Source organism: Pimephales promelas, chromosome 2 (genome assembly GCF_988280905.1).
Source record: "Pimephales promelas chromosome 2, fPimPro1.hap1.1, whole genome shotgun sequence".
NCBI classification, from domain to species: Eukaryota; Metazoa; Chordata; class Actinopteri; order Cypriniformes; family Leuciscidae; genus Pimephales; species Pimephales promelas.
Window position 1 is genome coordinate 28,238,547 of NC_142770.1, and position 20,279 is coordinate 28,258,825.

A 20,279-nucleotide genomic window follows, 5' to 3' on the forward strand; every position below is an offset into this window, starting at 1 on the left:
TGATACACAGCCACCCATGTTGTGTTTTTTTCTGTTTACAGCGCCACCAAGTGGCCAGTCGCCGCATTCCTCTTCACGTGACCACGGGCTGAGCCCGTACACAGGTGTACCGAGTTGGGTGCAATTGTCTCATTCCGTTGGAGAGTTATAGCCGTTCAAGTAAAGCCCGCCTCGCCCACCCCCAACGTTTTGGCGTACCGTCGCCAACGTGGATGGAAATTCCAACTGTTTCCCGATCCCTGTTGGCAGTCAGACTCCAGAGAATCTTTCTGCACCGGTTTGGGTCAGATCGGGCAAAAAACCTAGGACTAGTGTGCAAAAGTAGGTTTTTCAGAAAATCCAAAATACCCGAAAATCTCGCCAGCGCGACCACCCAATCCGAGGCATGCATCTTGTTCGGCTCGAGCCAAGGATTCCGGTGATGTAAGACACTTGGGTCTGCGACCGACGGTCGAGGAGTTACGAGCCATTTCGTACTTTTGATCGCTGCAGCGCCACCTTGGGGCCGATCGGGGCGAGCCTTGGTGAGGTTGTAGTACCGGGCCGGTCCTACCATCCCTCAGAGTTTCAAGTCTCTACCACGGACGCTTTGGTCTGCCCGCTCACTTTTAAGGCGGAATGTTGATGATCCAAAATCCCAGGTTGCACTCCAGAGTGTCTTTGCTGTGCACTCTGTTGTGATCCATTTTCGGTGTCAACCAATCTGAGCTGAGCTTGTTTGCCGGCGACCTTAGACCCTCTCGCCGCGGCCCAGGTGGGCGTGGCCTTTGCCGGCTCCCCCGCCTCGGCGTCGCTGCGTCATCGCTTCTCGGCCTTTTGGCTAAGATCAAGTGTAGTATCTGTTCTTATCAGTTTAATATCTGATACGTGCCCTACCCGGGCACCACATATTAAATTGATTTTTGGTCCTGGGAGATGGAATAGGGGCTTGCTCCGTCCACTCCACGCATCGACCCGGTATTGCAGTACTTCTGGGAACGGTGCACCCTCCTAAAGTGTTCAATGAAAGAAATGTAGTGGTCTTGTGTGGCAGACGGTGATAATGGAGCTAGTGTGAGTGGGTGTTGTAGGTGATCATGTGCTATACTAGCCTGGGTAGAATTGTGGTGTAAAAACAAGACAAAAAGGAACCCCTGTTCCTCTGTCGGTTTAACATCTGATCCGTCCACTATTCGGGGACGGCGCATTATGTACATTTATGGCTCATGGAGCCGGATGCGGAGCGTGCAAAAAAAAAAAAAAAAAGCCCCTTTTTTGACTGGCAAACCGCTGGTGAGGATTGGGGAGAGGGACAGGGTGCTTCTGACTGAAGGCCTGGGAATTCATACTTACCTGGCAGGGGAGACACCATGATCAGGAAGGTGGTTCACCCAGGGCGAGGCTCGGCCATTGCACTCTGGGTTGTGCTGACCCCTGCGAATTCCCCAAATGTGGGAATCTCGACTGCATAATTTATGGTAGTGGGGGACTGCGTTCGCGCTCTCCCCTGGACAACACTGGTTAAAAGGGCAGATTGTTAAAGCTCCCCTTGAGGTTCTTTTGTTTTGTTTTTTTTCTCCACTTCTTCAATATCCAGAGGCAGTCCAGAGAGTTGAACTGCGGCGGTTGCTCGAGAGATACGAAACAGTCTAGGACCGGTCTGTGTGAGGAGGGTTTTCTTTTTTCTCCTCAATTCTTCAAATAGTCTCCAATATTTGACGGACGACTTAGTTCACAGCAGTTGTCCTGGAGGCAAAGTTGTTCGGAATGAGGAGTTCTATCATGTGGTATGAAAACATTGTGCACGTGTGAAACGTCACGTGATACACAGCCACCCATGTTGTGTTTTTTTCTGTTTACAGCGCCACCAAGTGGCCAGTCGCCGCATTCCTCTTCACGTGACCACGGGCTGAGCCCGTACACAGGTGTACCGAGTTGGGTGCAATTGTCTCATTCCGTTGGAGAGTTATAGCCGTTCAAGTAAAGCCCGCCTCGCCCACCCCCAACGTTTTGGCGTACCGTCGCCAACGTGGATGGAAATTCCAACTGTTTCCCGATCCCTGTTGGCAGTCAGACTCCAGAGAATCTTTCTGCACCGGTTTGGGTCAGATCGGGCAAAAAACCTAGGACTAGTGTGCAAAAGTAGGTTTTTCAGAAAATCCAAAATACCCGAAAATCTCGCCAGCGCGACCACCCAATCCGAGGCATGCATCTTGTTCGGCTCGAGCCAAGGATTCCGGTGATGTAAGACACTTGGGTCTGCGACCGACGGTCGAGGAGTTACGAGCCATTTCGTACTTTTGATCGCTGCAGCGCCACCTTGGGGCCGATCGGGGCGAGCCTTGGTGAGGTTGTAGTACCGGGCCGGTCCTACCATCCCTCAGAGTTTCAAGTCTCTACCACGGACGCTTTGGTCTGCCCGCTCACTTTTAAGGCGGAATGTTGATGATCCAAAATCCCAGGTTGCACTCCAGAGTGTCTTTGCTGTGCACTCTGTTGTGATCCATTTTCGGTGTCAACCAATCTGAGCTGAGCTTGTTTGCCGGCGACCTTAGACCCTCTCGCCGCGGCCCAGGTGGGCGTGGCCTTTGCCGGCTCCCCCGCCTCGGCGTCGCTGCGTCATCGCTTCTCGGCCTTTTGGCTAAGATCAAGTGTAGTATCTGTTCTTATCAGTTTAATATCTGATACGTGCCCTACCCGGGCACCACATATTAAATTGATTTTTGGTCCTGGGAGATGGAATAGGGGCTTGCTCCGTCCACTCCACGCATCGACCCGGTATTGCAGTACTTCTGGGAACGGTGCACCCTCCTAAAGTGTTCAATGAAAGAAATGTAGTGGTCTTGTGTGGCAGACGGTGATAATGGAGCTAGTGTGAGTGGGTGTTGTAGGTGATCATGTGCTATACTAGCCTGGGTAGAATTGTGGTGTAAAAACAAGACAAAAAGGAACCCCTGTTCCTCTGTCGGTTTAACATCTGATCCGTCCACTATTCGGGGACGGCGCATTATGTACATTTATGGCTCATGGAGCCGGATGCGGAGCGTGCAAAAAAAAAAAAAAAAAGCCCCTTTTTTGACTGGCAAACCGCTGGTGAGGATTGGGGAGAGGGACAGGGTGCTTCTGACTGAAGGCCTGGGAATTCATACTTACCTGGCAGGGGAGACACCATGATCAGGAAGGTGGTTCACCCAGGGCGAGGCTCGGCCATTGCACTCTGGGTTGTGCTGACCCCTGCGAATTCCCCAAATGTGGGAATCTCGACTGCATAATTTATGGTAGTGGGGGACTGCGTTCGCGCTCTCCCCTGGACAACACTGGTTAAAAGGGCAGATTGTTAAAGCTCCACTTGAGGTTCTTTTGTTTTGTTTTTTTTCTCCACTTCTTCAATATCCAGAGGCAGTCCAGAGAGTTGAACTGCGGCGGTTGCTCGAGAGATACGAAACAGTCTAGGACCGGTCTGTGTGAGGAGGGTTTTCTTTTTTCTCCTCAATTCTTCAAATAGTCTCCAATATTTGACGGACGACTTAGTTCACAGCAGTTGTCCTGGAGGCAAAGTTGTTCGGAATGAGGAGTTCTATCATGTGGTATGAAAACATTGTGCACGTGTGAAACGTCACGTGATACACAGCCACCCATGTTGTGTTTTTTTCTGTTTACAGCGCCACCAAGTGGCCAGTCGCCGCATTCCTCTTCACGTGACCACGGGCTGAGCCCGTACACAGGTGTACCGAGTTGGGTGCAATTGTCTCATTCCGTTGGAGAGTTATAGCCGTTCAAGTAAAGCCCGCCTCGCCCACCCCCAACGTTTTGGCGTACCGTCGCCAACGTGGATGGAAATTCCAACTGTTTCCCGATCCCTGTTGGCAGTCAGACTCCAGAGAATCTTTCTGCACCGGTTTGGGTCAGATCGGGCAAAAAACCTAGGACTAGTGTGCAAAAGTAGGTTTTTCAGAAAATCCAAAATACCCGAAAATCTCGCCAGCGCGACCACCCAATCCGAGGCATGCATCTTGTTCGGCTCGAGCCAAGGATTCCGGTGATGTAAGACACTTGGGTCTGCGACCGACGGTCGAGGAGTTACGAGCCATTTCGTACTTTTGATCGCTGCAGCGCCACCTTGGGGCCGATCGGGGCGAGCCTTGGTGAGGTTGTAGTACCGGGCCGGTCCTACCATCCCTCAGAGTTTCAAGTCTCTACCACGGACGCTTTGGTCTGCCCGCTCACTTTTAAGGCGGAATGTTGATGATCCAAAATCCCAGGTTGCACTCCAGAGTGTCTTTGCTGTGCACTCTGTTGTGATCCATTTTCGGTGTCAACCAATCTGAGCTGAGCTTGTTTGCCGGCGACCTTAGACCCTCTCGCCGCGGCCCAGGTGGGCGTGGCCTTTGCCGGCTCCCCCGCCTCGGCGTCGCTGCGTCATCGCTTCTCGGCCTTTTGGCTAAGATCAAGTATCTTGTCAGACGGTTGAGACTGCGATCGCCTCTTGGAGGTTCTTGGCTCGAGATCTTCTGGTGTCCCGAGCCACACATCTCTTGAGAGGTAGATTGAACCTGCTGATTTTACTCCTGCTCAGTTTTAAGGTAAGACCTTTTTATCTATTTATTTATTTATTTATTTATTGTCTATTTATTGAATATTTATTGTGTTTTTAAAGTTTTAGGCTGTTGGTGCCTCCACCATGTCGGCAGCTCGTGCCGGTGTGCGGAGGCACCACAGCGTGCGGTTTTTATTTAGAGAGGTCGAGGGGAAGCTCCTGGGTATGTCCCGCATGGACTTTTCCAGGAAGCTGATCCAAAAGACCTTACATTTTAAGCCCGAGGACTTGAATTGTTTGATGACTCTGCCCCTGAACAAAGGATTTGATGTTAGCTTTAAGGCTGCTTCCCTGCTAAATGATTTTTGGCAACGGTTTGAAACTGTTAAGGCCCAGTTCTCCATGTTCACTGTGGAGAAACTTTCTGATAACACTCTTAAAACAGTGATTGTCAGGATGTTTAATGAAACAGTGACTGGAGATGATATTTGTGTCTGGCTGGGTAGATTTTGCACTGTTAGAAGTCAGCCTGTCAAAGTGCTAGATGAGGATGGCATTTGGAATTGCTCCTGGCGGATTCCCATTAAACAATGGGAAGACGCTGGGGGCTACCAGGGCCTGAAACATCTGCCTTCTATGATTGTGCTGGGAGAAAACAGAGGCTACATACACTATCAAGGAATGCCTAAGCTGTGTAGAAAATGTGGAAGAGTTGGGCATCTCGCCGAAGCATGCCAAGAACTAGTATGTGGGAAGTGCAAAGAAATTGGTCACAGTTTTGAAAACTGTACCAATGGCAGGCGGTGCAATCTTTGTGGAGAATCATCCCATCTCTACAGAGACTGCCCTAAAAGTTTTGCCAACAAGCTTAAAATGGCCGCCCCGCAAGCACACCAAACAAAAGAACAAAGGGAGGAGGAGGCGGTCCCTGAGGTTTTGGCGGGAATTGCAACTCTCCTGCCAGCCTCAGGGATTGGGGTAGAAGAAGGAAGTGGGGCGGCCACAGGGGCAGAGTCAAACATTCAAACAGCCACCACCACTGTGAAAGATAAGGAAGGAGATGAGATGCAGGAAGAAACAGATTCTTCATTAGAAACGGTTCCGGATGTGGTTTTAGAAACCAGTGGGAGTGAAACTGAGCTTTCACTCCCAAATGCTCAGGTGCAAAAAAGGCCTGCGGGATCTCCTCTGTTTGACACAGAGGAGAAAAAAGCTAGGGCTGCACATCGCTCAGATATTTCCTTTTTGGATGATCTGGAGCGTGTGTGGCCCCTAGAATCCCCAAATGAGGTGTCCTTTTTGCACGTAAAGCTAAGAACATCATCACCAAAAGAGCTGCAAGAGGTTTCCTCTGCAGCCCCGGAGGTGGTAAGCATTTGCCTCCCCGACCCCAGTCCATCTGGGAGGAGGGTAAGGCAATTGCCACAAGAAATCACATGATTTTAATGATTTTATTGTAGTCTTTTATTGTCTTCTATTTTAAATGTCTCATACCTTTTTTACCTTACTGCTCATGACCCTCACAATCTCAACCATCAATGTAAGAAGTGTGAGGTCCACCATACGAGCACAGAGCATTTTATCCTTTTTAAATACTTGTAAATCAGATTTGTTTTTAATACAAGAGTGTGCTTTGCCCTTTTTAAATAGGTACACAAAGATGGAGGAATTATGGCTCCCTGGTCCCTCCATATGGAGCGGATCAAACCAAAACAAAAATGACGGTGTTGCTATTTTAATAAAAAATCCCCATATCTTGGTGAAGGGCAGCACAGTGGTGAGGGAAGGGCGGGCTCTTTTAGCAAATCTGAGTTTTTTAGGTAGAGATTTAAATGTTCTTAATGTGTATGGTTTTACAGGTAAAAGTGAAAGGTATGAGCTTTTAGAAGACTTGCAGTCCCACATGTTAGGTAGGGCTCCCCTAGTGGTGGCAGGGGATTTTAACTGTGTTTTATCAAAAAAAGATAGGAAGAGGGTAGGAGAGGATTTTAAAGTAGATAAGACAACGGTTTTATTGCAGGGCTTAGTGAGAGATTTTAAATTAGTCGACTGTTTTAAAAATGTGCATCAAAGAGAGGAGGGCTACACTTGGTTCAGTAGTGATGGCTCCAGAGCCTCTCGCATCGACTATATTTTTACAAGAGACTGCCCGCCAACCGATGCTACAGTCACCCCCCTTTTCTTTTCTGACCACTTAATGCTGTCTTCCACCCTTTCACTGCCCACAGGTGTGACGGTAGGGGGAGGGCTGTGGAAGCTGAACTGCTCCCTCTTAGAAGATGAGGATGTAGTAAAGGAATATAGGGAGCAGTTCAGCCAATGGCAGACCCTCCAAGACTTTTACGATACACGCGCACAGTGGTGGGAGATGGTAAAGGACCGGACAAGACAGTTTTTTAGGAAAGTAGGAAGGGACAAGAAGAATAGGGAAAAGAGATACATGATGGGGCTGCAAAAAAGACTACAAAGATATTTTAATCTTTTTAATAATGGTTTTGATTTTAATGACGAAATGAAAGAGGTCAAGAAAGAAATGTCAGTTTTATCTAGTTATCAAAGTAAAGGGTTTATTTTAAGAAGTAAAGAGAGAGAGATAGAAGAAGGTGAAAAATGTACTAGGTATTTTTTTAAAAAGATATTAACAAGGGGAGGGGCTATAACTAGTGTAAAAGTAGAAGGGAGGGACGTAAAAACAACAGATGAAATTTTAAAAGGGGTTGAGTATTTTTACCAAGAGTTATACAGTCCAAAAGATGTACATGACACCACTCTAAAGGAAGTTTTAAATTTTTTAGTCAAGGAAGTAAAGAGTCCAAATGAGCTTTTAATACAAGATTTTACCATTTTAGAAACTCAAAAAGCACTGAAAGGTTTTAAGAGGGGTAAATCCCCAGGGGCAGATGGACTCCCCCTGGAGTTTTATCTTACCTTTTGGGACATTTTAGCTCACGAATTACTGACTGTTTTTAAGGACTTTGAGACCCTTGACAGACTTCCGGACAGTTTTAGAATAGGGATAGTTTCTTTACTTTACAAAAAAGGTGACCGGACTGACTTAAAAAATTGGAGACCTATCACTCTTTTAAATTTTGATTGCAAACTTTTTAGTAAAATTTTAGCTACACGTATGTCGACCGTTTTAGAGGACGTAATCCACCCGGATCAAGCTTGCGCTGTGCCCAGAAGAAAGATAACAGACAGCCTAGTTCTGATTAGAGATGCCATCTGTTATGCGAGAGACAGAAACATCCGGCTTGTAGCCCTAAATTTAGATTTTGAAAAAGCCTTTGATCGGGTCTCGCACCAGTACCTCTTTCAGGTACTGCAAAAAATGGGCTTTCCAGAGAGGTTTATAGCTTGGGTGGGGCTGCTGTATGAGGGCTTAAGCAGCAAATTTCTTGTAAATGGGCATCTTTCCAAAGCTGTAAATATCCACAGCGGTGTCCGTCAGGGGTGTCCTTTATCTCCCCTTCTGTATGTGGCTTGTATTGAGCCACTGGCACAGATCTTGAGAAGGGATAAATGGATTAAAGGACTAGACATCCCAGGAACTGGTGGACTGACGGCGACCTGTGTTTTATATATGGATGACGTGACTCTTTTAGCGACTGACCTTTTATCAGTACGAAGAGCAATGGACTTGACTGACTGGTACGGTCGGGCCTCGGGCGCCAAGCTTAACAGGAGTAAGTCCGAGGCCCTGCTCTTCGGGCCGTGGGGCGATATGGACACAGGAGGACTAGATTTGGATTTTAAAGAAAATGATTTGAAAATTTTAGGTGTGAAATTTGACAGGGAGGGTGGAGGACAAGGTAACTGGACTGACATGTTAGGGAAAGTTAGGCAAAGACTGGGCTTTTGGGGACTAAGACAACTGACGCTAGAAGGCAAGATTTTAATTTTTAAAGCTGTGATTTTACCACTGATTTTACTTGTCTGTTCTGTTTTTAGTCCCCCAAGACGATTCCTAGCCAAGTTGGAGAGGGCGGTATTTTACTTCCTGTGGGGGTCCAAGTGGGAAAGACTCAAGAGGGAGGTCGTCAAAAAGAAAAAAGAGAATGGCGGGAAAGGCCTCCCAGACCCCCACCTGTTTTTAGGCAGCCGCTTTGCCGCCCTCCACATCCAGTATGCACTGACCCCATCCAGAGAACACAAGACAGCAGCCATGACCCGATTCTGGATGGGGTCATACCTAAGAAGCTTGAAAATTTTACCCATTGATCTTAAAAGTCCAGTGTCTTTTAATTTGTCAAAAGAACACCTTTTTATTAAGACATTTTTAAAGAAATACCTTTTAGAAACAAATGATGCCACTATTTTAACTAACCACAAGTCTCTTGTCTCTCTTGTGCAGGATCGAGAATCGGTGAGTCCAGTTCCAGGCCTCACACTAGGTGAGGCCAAAGACGTTTGGAGGAACGCAGCCCACCCAGCTCTCCAGAACAGGCTCAAGGACTTGTCGTGGATGGTGGCTCATGAGATCCTCCCGGTCAGGGCGGTCATGCACTCCAGAGGCATGGCCAAAAACCCCACCTGCCCACGGTCCGGATGTGGTTCCCCGGAGACCGTCCAACATCTGCTCTGGGAGTGCGGCGCTGCGCGGGACCTGTGGGCCAAGACCGGCCCCCTGTTTTTCCCGTGCCTGCCGGCGGGTCGGGCCCAGGTGGACTACAAGCTCGCCATCCTGGGGGTGGGTCAGGGCTTGAAGGAGTTGACACCACCAACGTTTGCCTCGCTCTGGCTCACCCTCAACCATATAAAGGATGCCATCTGGGCCACCAGAAACCTGCTGGTGGGGAAACGCGTGACGGTCCCCCTCCACGCGTGCGAGCAAAGAATAAGATCAACGCTGCAGGGTGGGCCGCACGTCGTTATTCGGATGGGGGGGCCGGGGTCACACGGAGAGGGTCCCGGCCGCCACCGTACCTGGCTGCCCGTAGATGCACCCTCACCACTCTGGCTACGGGAACAGCGGGCCAGCGGGCCGGAGGAGAGGGGATCTCCGCTGGGCACTGGAAGCGGGGAGTCCGAGGCCTGTTCTGGAGACCTGGAGTGAATGGACATTCTTGATAGGGACTCACCCTCGATCCTGTACAAAAGATGTTTTATGTGGCATAATTTATTGTTTTATTGTTTTTTATCTGACATGTTTTATTGTTTTATTCCTATTATTTGAACCATTTACCTGTCTTTTAAAACATACATGGACTTTTTACACAACACACAAACACAAGAAACTTTTAACAGTAAATAATGTGTCCCTTTTAATATGTGTAAAAATGTGATCTAAAAGAAAAAAATGTACATGCAAATGGAAATAATGGAATGACACTGTGACAATAAAACTTTTCGAAAGAAAATCTGTTCTTATCAGTTTAATATCTGATACGTGCCCTACCCGGGCACCACATATTAAATTGATTTTTGGTCCTGGGAGATGGAATAGGGGCTTGCTCCGTCCACTCCACGCATCGACCCGGTATTGCAGTACTTCTGGGAACGGTGCACCCTCCTAAAGTGTTCAATGAAAGAAATGTAGTGGTCTTGTGTGGCAGACGGTGATAATGGAGCTAGTGTGAGTGGGTGTTGTAGGTGATCATGTGCTATACTAGCCTGGGTAGAATTGTGGTGTAAAAACAAGACAAAAAGGAACCCCTGTTCCTCTGTCGGTTTAACATCTGATCCGTCCACTATTCGGGGACGGCGCATTATGTACATTTATGGCTCATGGAGCCGGATGCGGAGCGTGCAAAAAAAAAAAAAAAAAGCCCCTTTTTTGACTGGCAAACCGCTGGTGAGGATTGGGGAGAGGGACAGGGTGCTTCTGACTGAAGGCCTGGGAATTCATACTTACCTGGCAGGGGAGACACCATGATCAGGAAGGTGGTTCACCCAGGGCGAGGCTCGGCCATTGCACTCTGGGTTGTGCTGACCCCTGCGAATTCCCCAAATGTGGGAATCTCGACTGCATAATTTATGGTAGTGGGGGACTGCGTTCGCGCTCTCCCCTGGACAACACTGGTTAAAAGGGCAGATTGTTAAAGCTCCCCTTGAGGTTCTTTTGTTTTGTTTTTTTTCTCCACTTCTTCAATATCCAGAGGCAGTCCAGAGAGTTGAACTGCGGCGGTTGCTCGAGAGATACGAAACAGTCTAGGACCGGTCTGTGTGAGGAGGGTTTTCTTTTTTCTCCTCAATTCTTCAAATAGTCTCCAATATTTGACGGACGACTTAGTTCACAGCAGTTGTCCTGGAGGCAAAGTTGTTCGGAATGAGGAGTTCTATCATGTGGTATGAAAACATTGTGCACGTGTGAAACGTCACGTGATACACAGCCACCCATGTTGTGTTTTTTTCTGTTTACAGCGCCACCAAGTGGCCAGTCGCCGCATTCCTCTTCACGTGACCACGGGCTGAGCCCGTACACAGGTGTACCGAGTTGGGTGCAATTGTCTCATTCCGTTGGAGAGTTATAGCCGTTCAAGTAAAGCCCGCCTCGCCCACCCCCAACGTTTTGGCGTACCGTCGCCAACGTGGATGGAAATTCCAACTGTTTCCCGATCCCTGTTGGCAGTCAGACTCCAGAGAATCTTTCTGCACCGGTTTGGGTCAGATCGGGCAAAAAACCTAGGACTAGTGTGCAAAAGTAGGTTTTTCAGAAAATCCAAAATACCCGAAAATCTCGCCAGCGCGACCACCCAATCCGAGGCATGCATCTTGTTCGGCTCGAGCCAAGGATTCCGGTGATGTAAGACACTTGGGTCTGCGACCGACGGTCGAGGAGTTACGAGCCATTTCGTACTTTTGATCGCTGCAGCGCCACCTTAGGGCCGATCGGGGCGAGCCTTGGTGAGGTTGTAGTACCGGGCCGGTCCTACCATCCCTCAGAGTTTCAAGTCTCTACCACGGACGCTTTGGTCTGCCCGCTCACTTTTAAGGCGGAATGTTGATGATCCAAAATCCCAGGTTGCACTCCAGAGTGTCTTTGCTGTGCACTCTGTTGTGATCCATTTTCGGTGTCAACCAATCTGAGCTGAGCTTGTTTGCCGGCGACCTTAGACCCTCTCGCCGCGGCCCAGGTGGGCGTGGCCTTTGCCGGCTCCCCCGCCTCGGCGTCGCTGCGTCATCGCTTCTCGGCCTTTTGGCTAAGATCAAGTGTAGTATCTGTTCTTATCAGTTTAATATCTGATACGTGCCCTACCCGGGCACCACATATTAAATTGATTTTTGGTCCTGGGAGATGGAATAGGGGCTTGCTCCGTCCACTCCACGCATCGACCCGGTATTGCAGTACTTCTGGGAACGGTGCACCCTCCTAAAGTGTTCAATGAAAGAAATGTAGTGGTCTTGTGTGGCAGACGGTGATAATGGAGCTAGTGTGAGTGGGTGTTGTAGGTGATCATGTGCTATACTAGCCTGGGTAGAATTGTGGTGTAAAAACAAGACAAAAAGGAACCCCTGTTCCTCTGTCGGTTTAACATCTGATCCGTCCACTATTCGGGGACGGCGCATTATGTACATTTATGGCTCATGGAGCCGGATGCGGAGCGTGCAAAAAAAAAAAAAAAAAGCCCCTTTTTTGACTGGCAAACCGCTGGTGAGGATTGGGGAGAGGGACAGGGTGCTTCTGACTGAAGGCCTGGGAATTCATACTTACCTGGCAGGGGAGACACCATGATCAGGAAGGTGGTTCACCCAGGGCGAGGCTCGGCCATTGCACTCTGGGTTGTGCTGACCCCTGCGAATTCCCCAAATGTGGGAATCTCGACTGCATAATTTATGGTAGTGGGGGACTGCGTTCGCGCTCTCCCCTGGACAACACTGGTTAAAAGGGCAGATTGTTAAAGCTCCCCTTGAGGTTCTTTTGTTTTGTTTTTTTTCTCCACTTCTTCAATATCCAGAGGCAGTCCAGAGAGTTGAACTGCGGCGGTTGCTCGAGAGATACGAAACAGTCTAGGACCGGTCTGTGTGAGGAGGGTTTTCTTTTTTCTCCTCAATTCTTCAAATAGTCTCCAATATTTGACGGACGACTTAGTTCACAGCAGTTGTCCTGGAGGCAAAGTTGTTCGGAATGAGGAGTTCTATCATGTGGTATGAAAACATTGTGCACGTGTGAAACGTCACGTGATACACAGCCACCCATGTTGTGTTTTTTTCTGTTTACAGCGCCACCAAGTGGCCAGTCGCCGCATTCCTCTTCACGTGACCACGGGCTGAGCCCGTACACAGGTGTACCGAGTTGGGTGCAATTGTCTCATTCCGTTGGAGAGTTATAGCCGTTCAAGTAAAGCCCGCCTCGCCCACCCCCAACGTTTTGGCGTACCGTCGCCAACGTGGATGGAAATTCCAACTGTTTCCCGATCCCTGTTGGCAGTCAGACTCCAGAGAATCTTTCTGCACCGGTTTGGGTCAGATCGGGCAAAAAACCTAGGACTAGTGTGCAAAAGTAGGTTTTTCAGAAAATCCAAAATACCCGAAAATCTCGCCAGCGCGACCACCCAATCCGAGGCATGCATCTTGTTCGGCTCGAGCCAAGGATTCCGGTGATGTAAGACACTTGGGTCTGCGACCGACGGTCGAGGAGTTACGAGCCATTTCGTACTTTTGATCGCTGCAGCGCCACCTTGGGGCCGATCGGGGCGAGCCTTGGTGAGGTTGTAGTACCGGGCCGGTCCTACCATCCCTCAGAGTTTCAAGTCTCTACCACGGACGCTTTGGTCTGCCCGCTCACTTTTAAGGCGGAATGTTGATGATCCAAAATCCCAGGTTGCACTCCAGAGTGTCTTTGCTGTGCACTCTGTTGTGATCCATTTTCGGTGTCAACCAATCTGAGCTGAGCTTGTTTGCCGGCGACCTTAGACCCTCTCGCCGCGGCCCAGGTGGGCGTGGCCTTTGCCGGCTCCCCCGCCTCGGCGTCGCTGCGTCATCGCTTCTCGGCCTTTTGGCTAAGATCAAGTGTAGTATCTGTTCTTATCAGTTTAATATCTGATACGTGCCCTACCCGGGCACCACATATTAAATTGATTTTTGGTCCTGGGAGATGGAATAGGGGCTTGCTCCGTCCACTCCACGCATCGACCCGGTATTGCAGTACTTCTGGGAACGGTGCACCCTCCTAAAGTGTTCAATGAAAGAAATGTAGTGGTCTTGTGTGGCAGACGGTGATAATGGAGCTAGTGTGAGTGGGTGTTGTAGGTGATCATGTGCTATACTAGCCTGGGTAGAATTGTGGTGTAAAAACAAGACAAAAAGGAACCCCTGTTCCTCTGTCGGTTTAACATCTGATCCGTCCACTATTCGGGGACGGCGCATTATGTACATTTATGGCTCATGGAGCCGGATGCGGAGCGTGCAAAAAAAAAAAAAAAAAGCCCCTTTTTTGACTGGCAAACCGCTGGTGAGGATTGGGGAGAGGGACAGGGTGCTTCTGACTGAAGGCCTGGGAATTCATACTTACCTGGCAGGGGAGACACCATGATCAGGAAGGTGGTTCACCCAGGGCGAGGCTCGGCCATTGCACTCTGGGTTGTGCTGACCCCTGCGAATTCCCCAAATGTGGGAATCTCGACTGCATAATTTATGGTAGTGGGGGACTGCGTTCGCGCTCTCCCCTGGACAACACTGGTTAAAAGGGCAGATTGTTAAAGCTCCACTTGAGGTTCTTTTGTTTTGTTTTTTTTCTCCACTTCTTCAATATCCAGAGGCAGTCCAGAGAGTTGAACTGCGGCGGTTGCTCGAGAGATACGAAACAGTCTAGGACCGGTCTGTGTGAGGAGGGTTTTCTTTTTTCTCCTCAATTCTTCAAATAGTCTCCAATATTTGACGGACGACTTAGTTCACAGCAGTTGTCCTGGAGGCAAAGTTGTTCGGAATGAGGAGTTCTATCATGTGGTATGAAAACATTGTGCACGTGTGAAACGTCACGTGATACACAGCCACCCATGTTGTGTTTTTTTCTGTTTACAGCGCCACCAAGTGGCCAGTCGCCGCATTCCTCTTCACGTGACCACGGGCTGAGCCCGTACACAGGTGTACCGAGTTGGGTGCAATTGTCTCATTCCGTTGGAGAGTTATAGCCGTTCAAGTAAAGCCCGCCTCGCCCACCCCCAACGTTTTGGCGTACCGTCGCCAACGTGGATGGAAATTCCAACTGTTTCCCGATCCCTGTTGGCAGTCAGACTCCAGAGAATCTTTCTGCACCGGTTTGGGTCAGATCGGGCAAAAAACCTAGGACTAGTGTGCAAAAGTAGGTTTTTCAGAAAATCCAAAATACCCGAAAATCTCGCCAGCGCGACCACCCAATCCGAGGCATGCATCTTGTTCGGCTCGAGCCAAGGATTCCGGTGATGTAAGACACTTGGGTCTGCGACCGACGGTCGAGGAGTTACGAGCCATTTCGTACTTTTGATCGCTGCAGCGCCACCTTGGGGCCGATCGGGGCGAGCCTTGGTGAGGTTGTAGTACCGGGCCGGTCCTACCATCCCTCAGAGTTTCAAGTCTCTACCACGGACGCTTTGGTCTGCCCGCTCACTTTTAAGGCGGAATGTTGATGATCCAAAATCCCAGGTTGCACTCCAGAGTGTCTTTGCTGTGCACTCTGTTGTGATCCATTTTCGGTGTCAACCAATCTGAGCTGAGCTTGTTTGCCGGCGACCTTAGACCCTCTCGCCGCGGCCCAGGTGGGCGTGGCCTTTGCCGGCTCCCCCGCCTCGGCGTCGCTGCGTCATCGCTTCTCGGCCTTTTGGCTAAGATCAAGTGTCTGGTCCCAAGGTAGAGACAGCGATCGCCTCTTGGAGGTTTTTCCGGCTCGGGTCCTTCCGTGACTTGAGCCTCAAACTTTTGAGAGGTACATTGATCCAGCTGCTTTTATTCCGGTTCGGTTTTAAGGTAAGACCTTTTTATCTATTTATTTATTTATTTATTTATTTATTGTTTTTTTAAGTTTTAGGCTGTTGGTGCCTCCACCATGTCGGCTGCCCGTGCCGGCATGCGGAGGCACCACAGCGTGCGGTTTTTATTTAAAGAGGTGAATGGTAAGCTCCTGGGGTTGTCACGTCTTGACTTCTCCAGGAAGCTGATCCAGAAAACCCTCAATTTTAAACCTGATGACTTGAACTGCTTGGTAACTCTCCCCCTGAACAAAGGTTTTGATTTAAGTTTCAAAAGCGCTTCCCTGTTAACTGAATTCTGGCAAAGGTTTGATGCATGCAAAGCCCAGTTTTCAATGTTTACTGTGGAAAAACTTTCTGACAATTCACTTAAAACTGTGATTGTCAGGATGTTTAATGAAACTGTGAATGGAGAAGACATTTGTGTCTGGTTGGGTAGATTTTGCACTGTTCGGGGGCAACCAGTCAAAGTGTTAGATGAAGACGGCATCTGGAATTGCTCCTGGCGAATTCCCATTAAACAATGGGAAGACGCCGGGGGCTACCAGGGCCTGAAACATCTACCTTCAATGATTGTGTTGGGAGAGAACAGAGGCTACATTCACTATCAAGGAATGCCTAAATTGTGCAGAAAGTGTGGGAGAATGGGGCATTTAGCCGATGCATGCAATGAATTAACATGTGGGAAGTGTAGAGGAATTGGTCATACTTTTGAAGAATGTACCATTGGCAGAAGGTGTAATCTTTGTGGTGAAACTAACCATCTCTACAGAGATTGCCCTAAAAGTTTTGCCAACAAATTGAAAGGTAACAAAATGGCCGCCCCACATGTGGAACAAACAAAAGAGCAAAGGAAGGAGGAGGCGGTCCCTGAGGTTTTGGCGGGAAATTCTATTTCCCAGCCAGCCTCAGGGAGTGGGCAAGAGGAAGGAAGTGGGGCGGCCATAGGGGCGGAGCCAAGTTTTAACAGCAAACAGAGTGAGGAAGCCGTTCCCCAACAAGAGATAAGCGAAAACAAAATAGAGGAGGAGGATGTAACGGCTTCCTCACTCTACACCGTATCGGAGGTTAGCGTGGTGGATAGTGGGGGTGAATCCGAGGGTTCACTTCCCAATGCTCAGGTGCAAAAAAGGTCTGCGAGATCTCCTCTGCTTCAAACAGAGGAGAAAAGGCTGCGGGCATCGCTCCGGCTAGATAGTACCTCCTTGGTAGATCTAGACCGTGTGTGGCCCGCAGATTCTCCCAATGAAGTCTCCTTTTTGCACGTTAAGCTAATAACATCGTCGCCGAAGGATCCACAAGAGGCCCTCTCTGTGGACTCCAAGGTGACGAGCATTTGCCCTCCTGATCCCAGTTTTTCTGGGGAAAAGGAGAAGCAAGTGATACATGACATAACATGATTTTAATGTAACTTTCTGCAGTCTTTTGGTTTTATTCTTCTATTAATGCTTGTATTTTTAACCTTACTGCTCATGGCCCTCACTATCTCTACAATCAATGTGAGAAGTGTGAGGTCTACTCTGCGAGCACAGAGTGTGTTATCCTTTTTAAAAACTTTTAAGTCAGATGTGTTTTTATTGCAAGAATGTGGTTTGCCTTTTTTAACAAATTACAGGAAGTGGGAGGAGATTTGGACCCCAGGATTTTCCATTTGGAGTGGGTCCAATTTTAACAAAAATGACGGTGTTGCTATTTTAATAAAAAATCCCAACCTTTTGGTGAAGGGCAGCACTGTGGTGAGGGACGGGCGGGCAATTTTAGCAAATCTGACTTTTTTAGGTAAGGATCTTAATATTTTAAATATGTATGGTTTTACAGAAAAAAAGAACAGGTATGAGCTTTTAGAAGACTCGCAACCCCACATGCTAGGCAGGGCTCCCCTAGTGGTAGCAGGGGATTTTAATTGTGTTTTATCAAAAAATGACAGAAAGAGGGTAGGAGATGATTTTAAGGTAGACAAGACATCGGTTTTATTACAAAATATAGTCAAAGATTTTAAGTTAGTCGACTGTTTTAAAACAATGCATCAAAGAGAGGAGGGCTTCACCTGGTTCAGTGGTGACGGTGCCAGAGCCTCTCGAATTGACTATGTTTTTACAAGGGACCTCCCGCCGACCGATGCTACATTGACCCCCCTCTTTTTTTCCGATCACATGATGCTGTCTTGCACTCTTTCACTTCCCACGGGTGTGACTGCAGGGGGAGGGCTGTGGAAGCTGAACTGTTCCCTGTTAGAAGACGAGGAAGTGGTAAAAGAGTATAGGGAGCAGTTCAGCCAATGGCAGACCCTCCAGGACTTTTACGACTCACGTGCACAGTGGTGGGAGATGGTGAAACAAAGGACAGGACGGTTTTTTAAACAAATTGGGAGAGAAAAAAAGAATAAAGAAAAAAGACGCATGATGGGGTTGCAAAAAAGACTGCAGAGATATTTTAACCTTTTAAACAATGGATTGGATTTTACAAATGAAATAAAAGAAGTAAAGAAAGAAATGTCAGATCTGTCTGAAATAAAGAGCAAAGGTGTCATTTTAAGATGTAAAGAAAGGGAGTTAGAGGAAGGAGAGAAGTGTACCAGATATTTTTTTAAAAAGACAATAGCTCGGGGAGGGTCCATCAATGCTTTAAAAACTTTTAGAGGGGAGGAAGTAAACACAACTGACCAGATTTTAGGGGAAATTGAAAGTTTTTACAGTAATTTATATGACACTAAAGAGGTACACAATGGCACCTTAGAGGAAGTTTTAGGGGTTTTAGATAAAAAAGTTAACAGTCCAAATGTGCTTTTATCCCAGGATTTTAATCTTTTAGAGTTGAAAAAAGCTTTAAAGGGTTTTAAGAAGGGGAAGTCACCGGGCATGGACGGACTCCCCTTTGAGTTTTACCTGACTTTCTGGGACATTTTAGCACACGACTTACTTACAGTTTTTAAAGAATTTGAGACTCTTGACAGACTTCCAGACAGCTTTAGAGTAGGGATAGTTACACTACTGTACAAAAAAGGAGACAAGACTGACTTAAGAAACTGGCGACCAATCACTCTTTTAAATTATGATTGTAAACTTTTTAGTAAAATTTTAGCTACACGCATGTCGACCGTTTTAGAGGACGTAATCCACCTGGATCAAGCTTGCGCTGTGCCCGGCAGGAAGATCACGGACAGCCTAATACTGATCAGAGACGCCATCTGTTATGCGAGAGACAGAAACATTCGGCTTGTAGTCCTAAATTTAGACTTCGAAAAAGCATTTGATCGAGTTTCGCACCAGTACCTCCTTCAGGTACTGCAAAAAATGGGCTTTTCTGAGAGGTTTCTAGCTTGGGTGGGACTGCTGTATGAGGACTTGGGCAGCAAAATTCTTGTAAATGGGCATCTTACCAAAGCTGTAAATATCCGCAGCGGTGTCCGTCAGGGGTGTCCCTTATCTCCCCTTCTGTACGTGGCTTGTATTGAGCCACTGGCACAAATCTTGAGAAGGGATAAATGGATTAAAGGACTAGACATCCCAGGAACTGGTGGACTGACGGCGACCTGTGTTTTATATATGGACGACGTGACCCTTTTAGCGACTGACCTTTTATCAGTACGAAGAGCAATGGACTTGACTGACTGGTACGGTCGGGCCTCGGGCGCCAAGCTTAACAGGAGTAAGTCCGAGGCCCTGCTCTTCGGGCCGTGGGGGGACGTTGACAAAGGCGGACTAGATTTGGATTTTAAAGATAATAATTTGAAAATTTTAGGTGTGAAATTTGACAGGGAGGGTGGAGGACAGGGTAACTGGACTGACATGTTAGGGAAAGTTAGGCAAAGACTGGGCTTTTGGGGACTAAGACAACTGACGTATGAAGGCAAGATTTTAATTTTTAAAGCTGTGATTTTACCACTGATTTTACTTGTCTGTTCTGTTTTTAGTCCCCCAAGACGATTCCTAGCCAAGTTGGAGAGGGCGGTATTTTATTTCCTGTGGGGGTCCAAGTGGGAAAGACTCAAGAGGGAGGTCGTCAAAAAGAAAAAAGAGAATGGCGGAAAAGGGCTCCCAGACCCCCACCTGTTTTTAGGCAGCCGCTTCACTGCCCTCCACATTAAATACGCCCTGACCCCATCCAGAGAACACAAGACAGCAGCCACGACCCGATTCTGGATGGGGTCATACTTAAGATCTTTGAAAATTTTACCCGTTGATCTTAAATGTCCAGTGTCTTTTAATCTGTCAAAAGAACATCTTTTTATTAAGAATTTTTTAAAGAAATACCTTTTAGAAACGAATGATGCCACTGTTTTAACTAACCACAAGTCTCTTGTCTCTCTTGTGCAGGATCGAGAATCGGTGAGTCCAGTTCCAGGCCTCACACTAGGTGAGGCCAAAGACGTTTGGAGGAACGCAGCCCACCCAGCTCTCCAGAACAGGCTTAAGGACTTGTCGTGGATGGTGGCCCATGAGATCCTCCCGGTCAGGGCGGTTATGCACTCCAGAGGCATGGCCAAAAACCCCACCTGCCCACGGTCCGGATGTGGTTCCCCGGAGACCGTCTACCATCTGCTCTGGGAGTGCGGTGCTGCGCGGGACCTGTGGGCCAAGACCAGCCCCCTGTTTTTCCCGTGCCTGCCGGCGGGTCGGGCCCAGGTGGGATACAGGCTCGCCATCCTGGGGGTGGGTCAGGGCTTGAAGGAGCTAACATCACAGCAATTTACCTCGCTCTGGCTCACCCTCAACCATATCAAGGATGCCATCTGGGCCACCAGAAACCTGCTGGTGGGGAAACGCGTTACGGTGCCCCTCCACGCGTGCGAGCAATTAGTTAGATCTGCGCTGCAGGAGGCGCCGGACGTCGTTATTCGGATGGGGGGGCTGGGGTCACACCAAAGAGGTCCCGGC

At 48.3% G+C, this 20,279-nt stretch overlaps 9 non-coding genes and 1 pseudogene across 9 annotated transcripts; all 10 read left to right on the forward strand.

Annotated features, from left to right (window-relative positions):
* Nucleotides 1–800: 800 nt before the first annotated feature.
* On the forward strand, nucleotides 801–991 carry LOC148996418 (U2 spliceosomal RNA). Its single transcript, XR_016148456.1, has one exon. It is a non-coding gene; the product is annotated as a U2 spliceosomal RNA (small nuclear RNA).
* Nucleotides 992–1,324: 333 nt separating this feature from the next.
* Nucleotides 1,325–1,489, forward strand: LOC148996419 (U1 spliceosomal RNA). Its single transcript, XR_016150302.1, has one exon. It is a non-coding gene; the product is annotated as a U1 spliceosomal RNA (small nuclear RNA).
* A 1,111-nt stretch (nucleotides 1,490–2,600) lies between these two features.
* On the forward strand, nucleotides 2,601–2,791 carry LOC148996420 (U2 spliceosomal RNA). The gene has a single exon (XR_016148458.1). It is a non-coding gene; the product is annotated as a U2 spliceosomal RNA (small nuclear RNA).
* A 333-nt stretch (nucleotides 2,792–3,124) lies between these two features.
* LOC148996421 (U1 spliceosomal RNA) lies at nucleotides 3,125–3,289 on the forward strand. The gene has a single exon (XR_016150303.1). It is a non-coding gene; the product is annotated as a U1 spliceosomal RNA (small nuclear RNA).
* Nucleotides 3,290–9,857: 6,568 nt separating this feature from the next.
* Nucleotides 9,858–10,029, forward strand: LOC148996422 (U2 spliceosomal RNA; annotated as a pseudogene).
* A 333-nt stretch (nucleotides 10,030–10,362) lies between these two features.
* Nucleotides 10,363–10,527, forward strand: LOC148996423 (U1 spliceosomal RNA). The gene has a single exon (XR_016150304.1). It is a non-coding gene; the product is annotated as a U1 spliceosomal RNA (small nuclear RNA).
* Nucleotides 10,528–11,638: 1,111 nt separating this feature from the next.
* On the forward strand, nucleotides 11,639–11,829 carry LOC148996424 (U2 spliceosomal RNA). The gene has a single exon (XR_016148459.1). It is a non-coding gene; the product is annotated as a U2 spliceosomal RNA (small nuclear RNA).
* Nucleotides 11,830–12,162: 333 nt separating this feature from the next.
* On the forward strand, nucleotides 12,163–12,327 carry LOC148996425 (U1 spliceosomal RNA). The gene has a single exon (XR_016150305.1). It is a non-coding gene; the product is annotated as a U1 spliceosomal RNA (small nuclear RNA).
* A 1,111-nt stretch (nucleotides 12,328–13,438) lies between these two features.
* Nucleotides 13,439–13,629, forward strand: LOC148996426 (U2 spliceosomal RNA). The gene has a single exon (XR_016148460.1). It is a non-coding gene; the product is annotated as a U2 spliceosomal RNA (small nuclear RNA).
* Nucleotides 13,630–13,962: 333 nt separating this feature from the next.
* LOC148996427 (U1 spliceosomal RNA) lies at nucleotides 13,963–14,127 on the forward strand. Its single transcript, XR_016150306.1, has one exon. It is a non-coding gene; the product is annotated as a U1 spliceosomal RNA (small nuclear RNA).
* The last annotated feature ends 6,152 nt before the right edge of the window (nucleotides 14,128–20,279 follow it).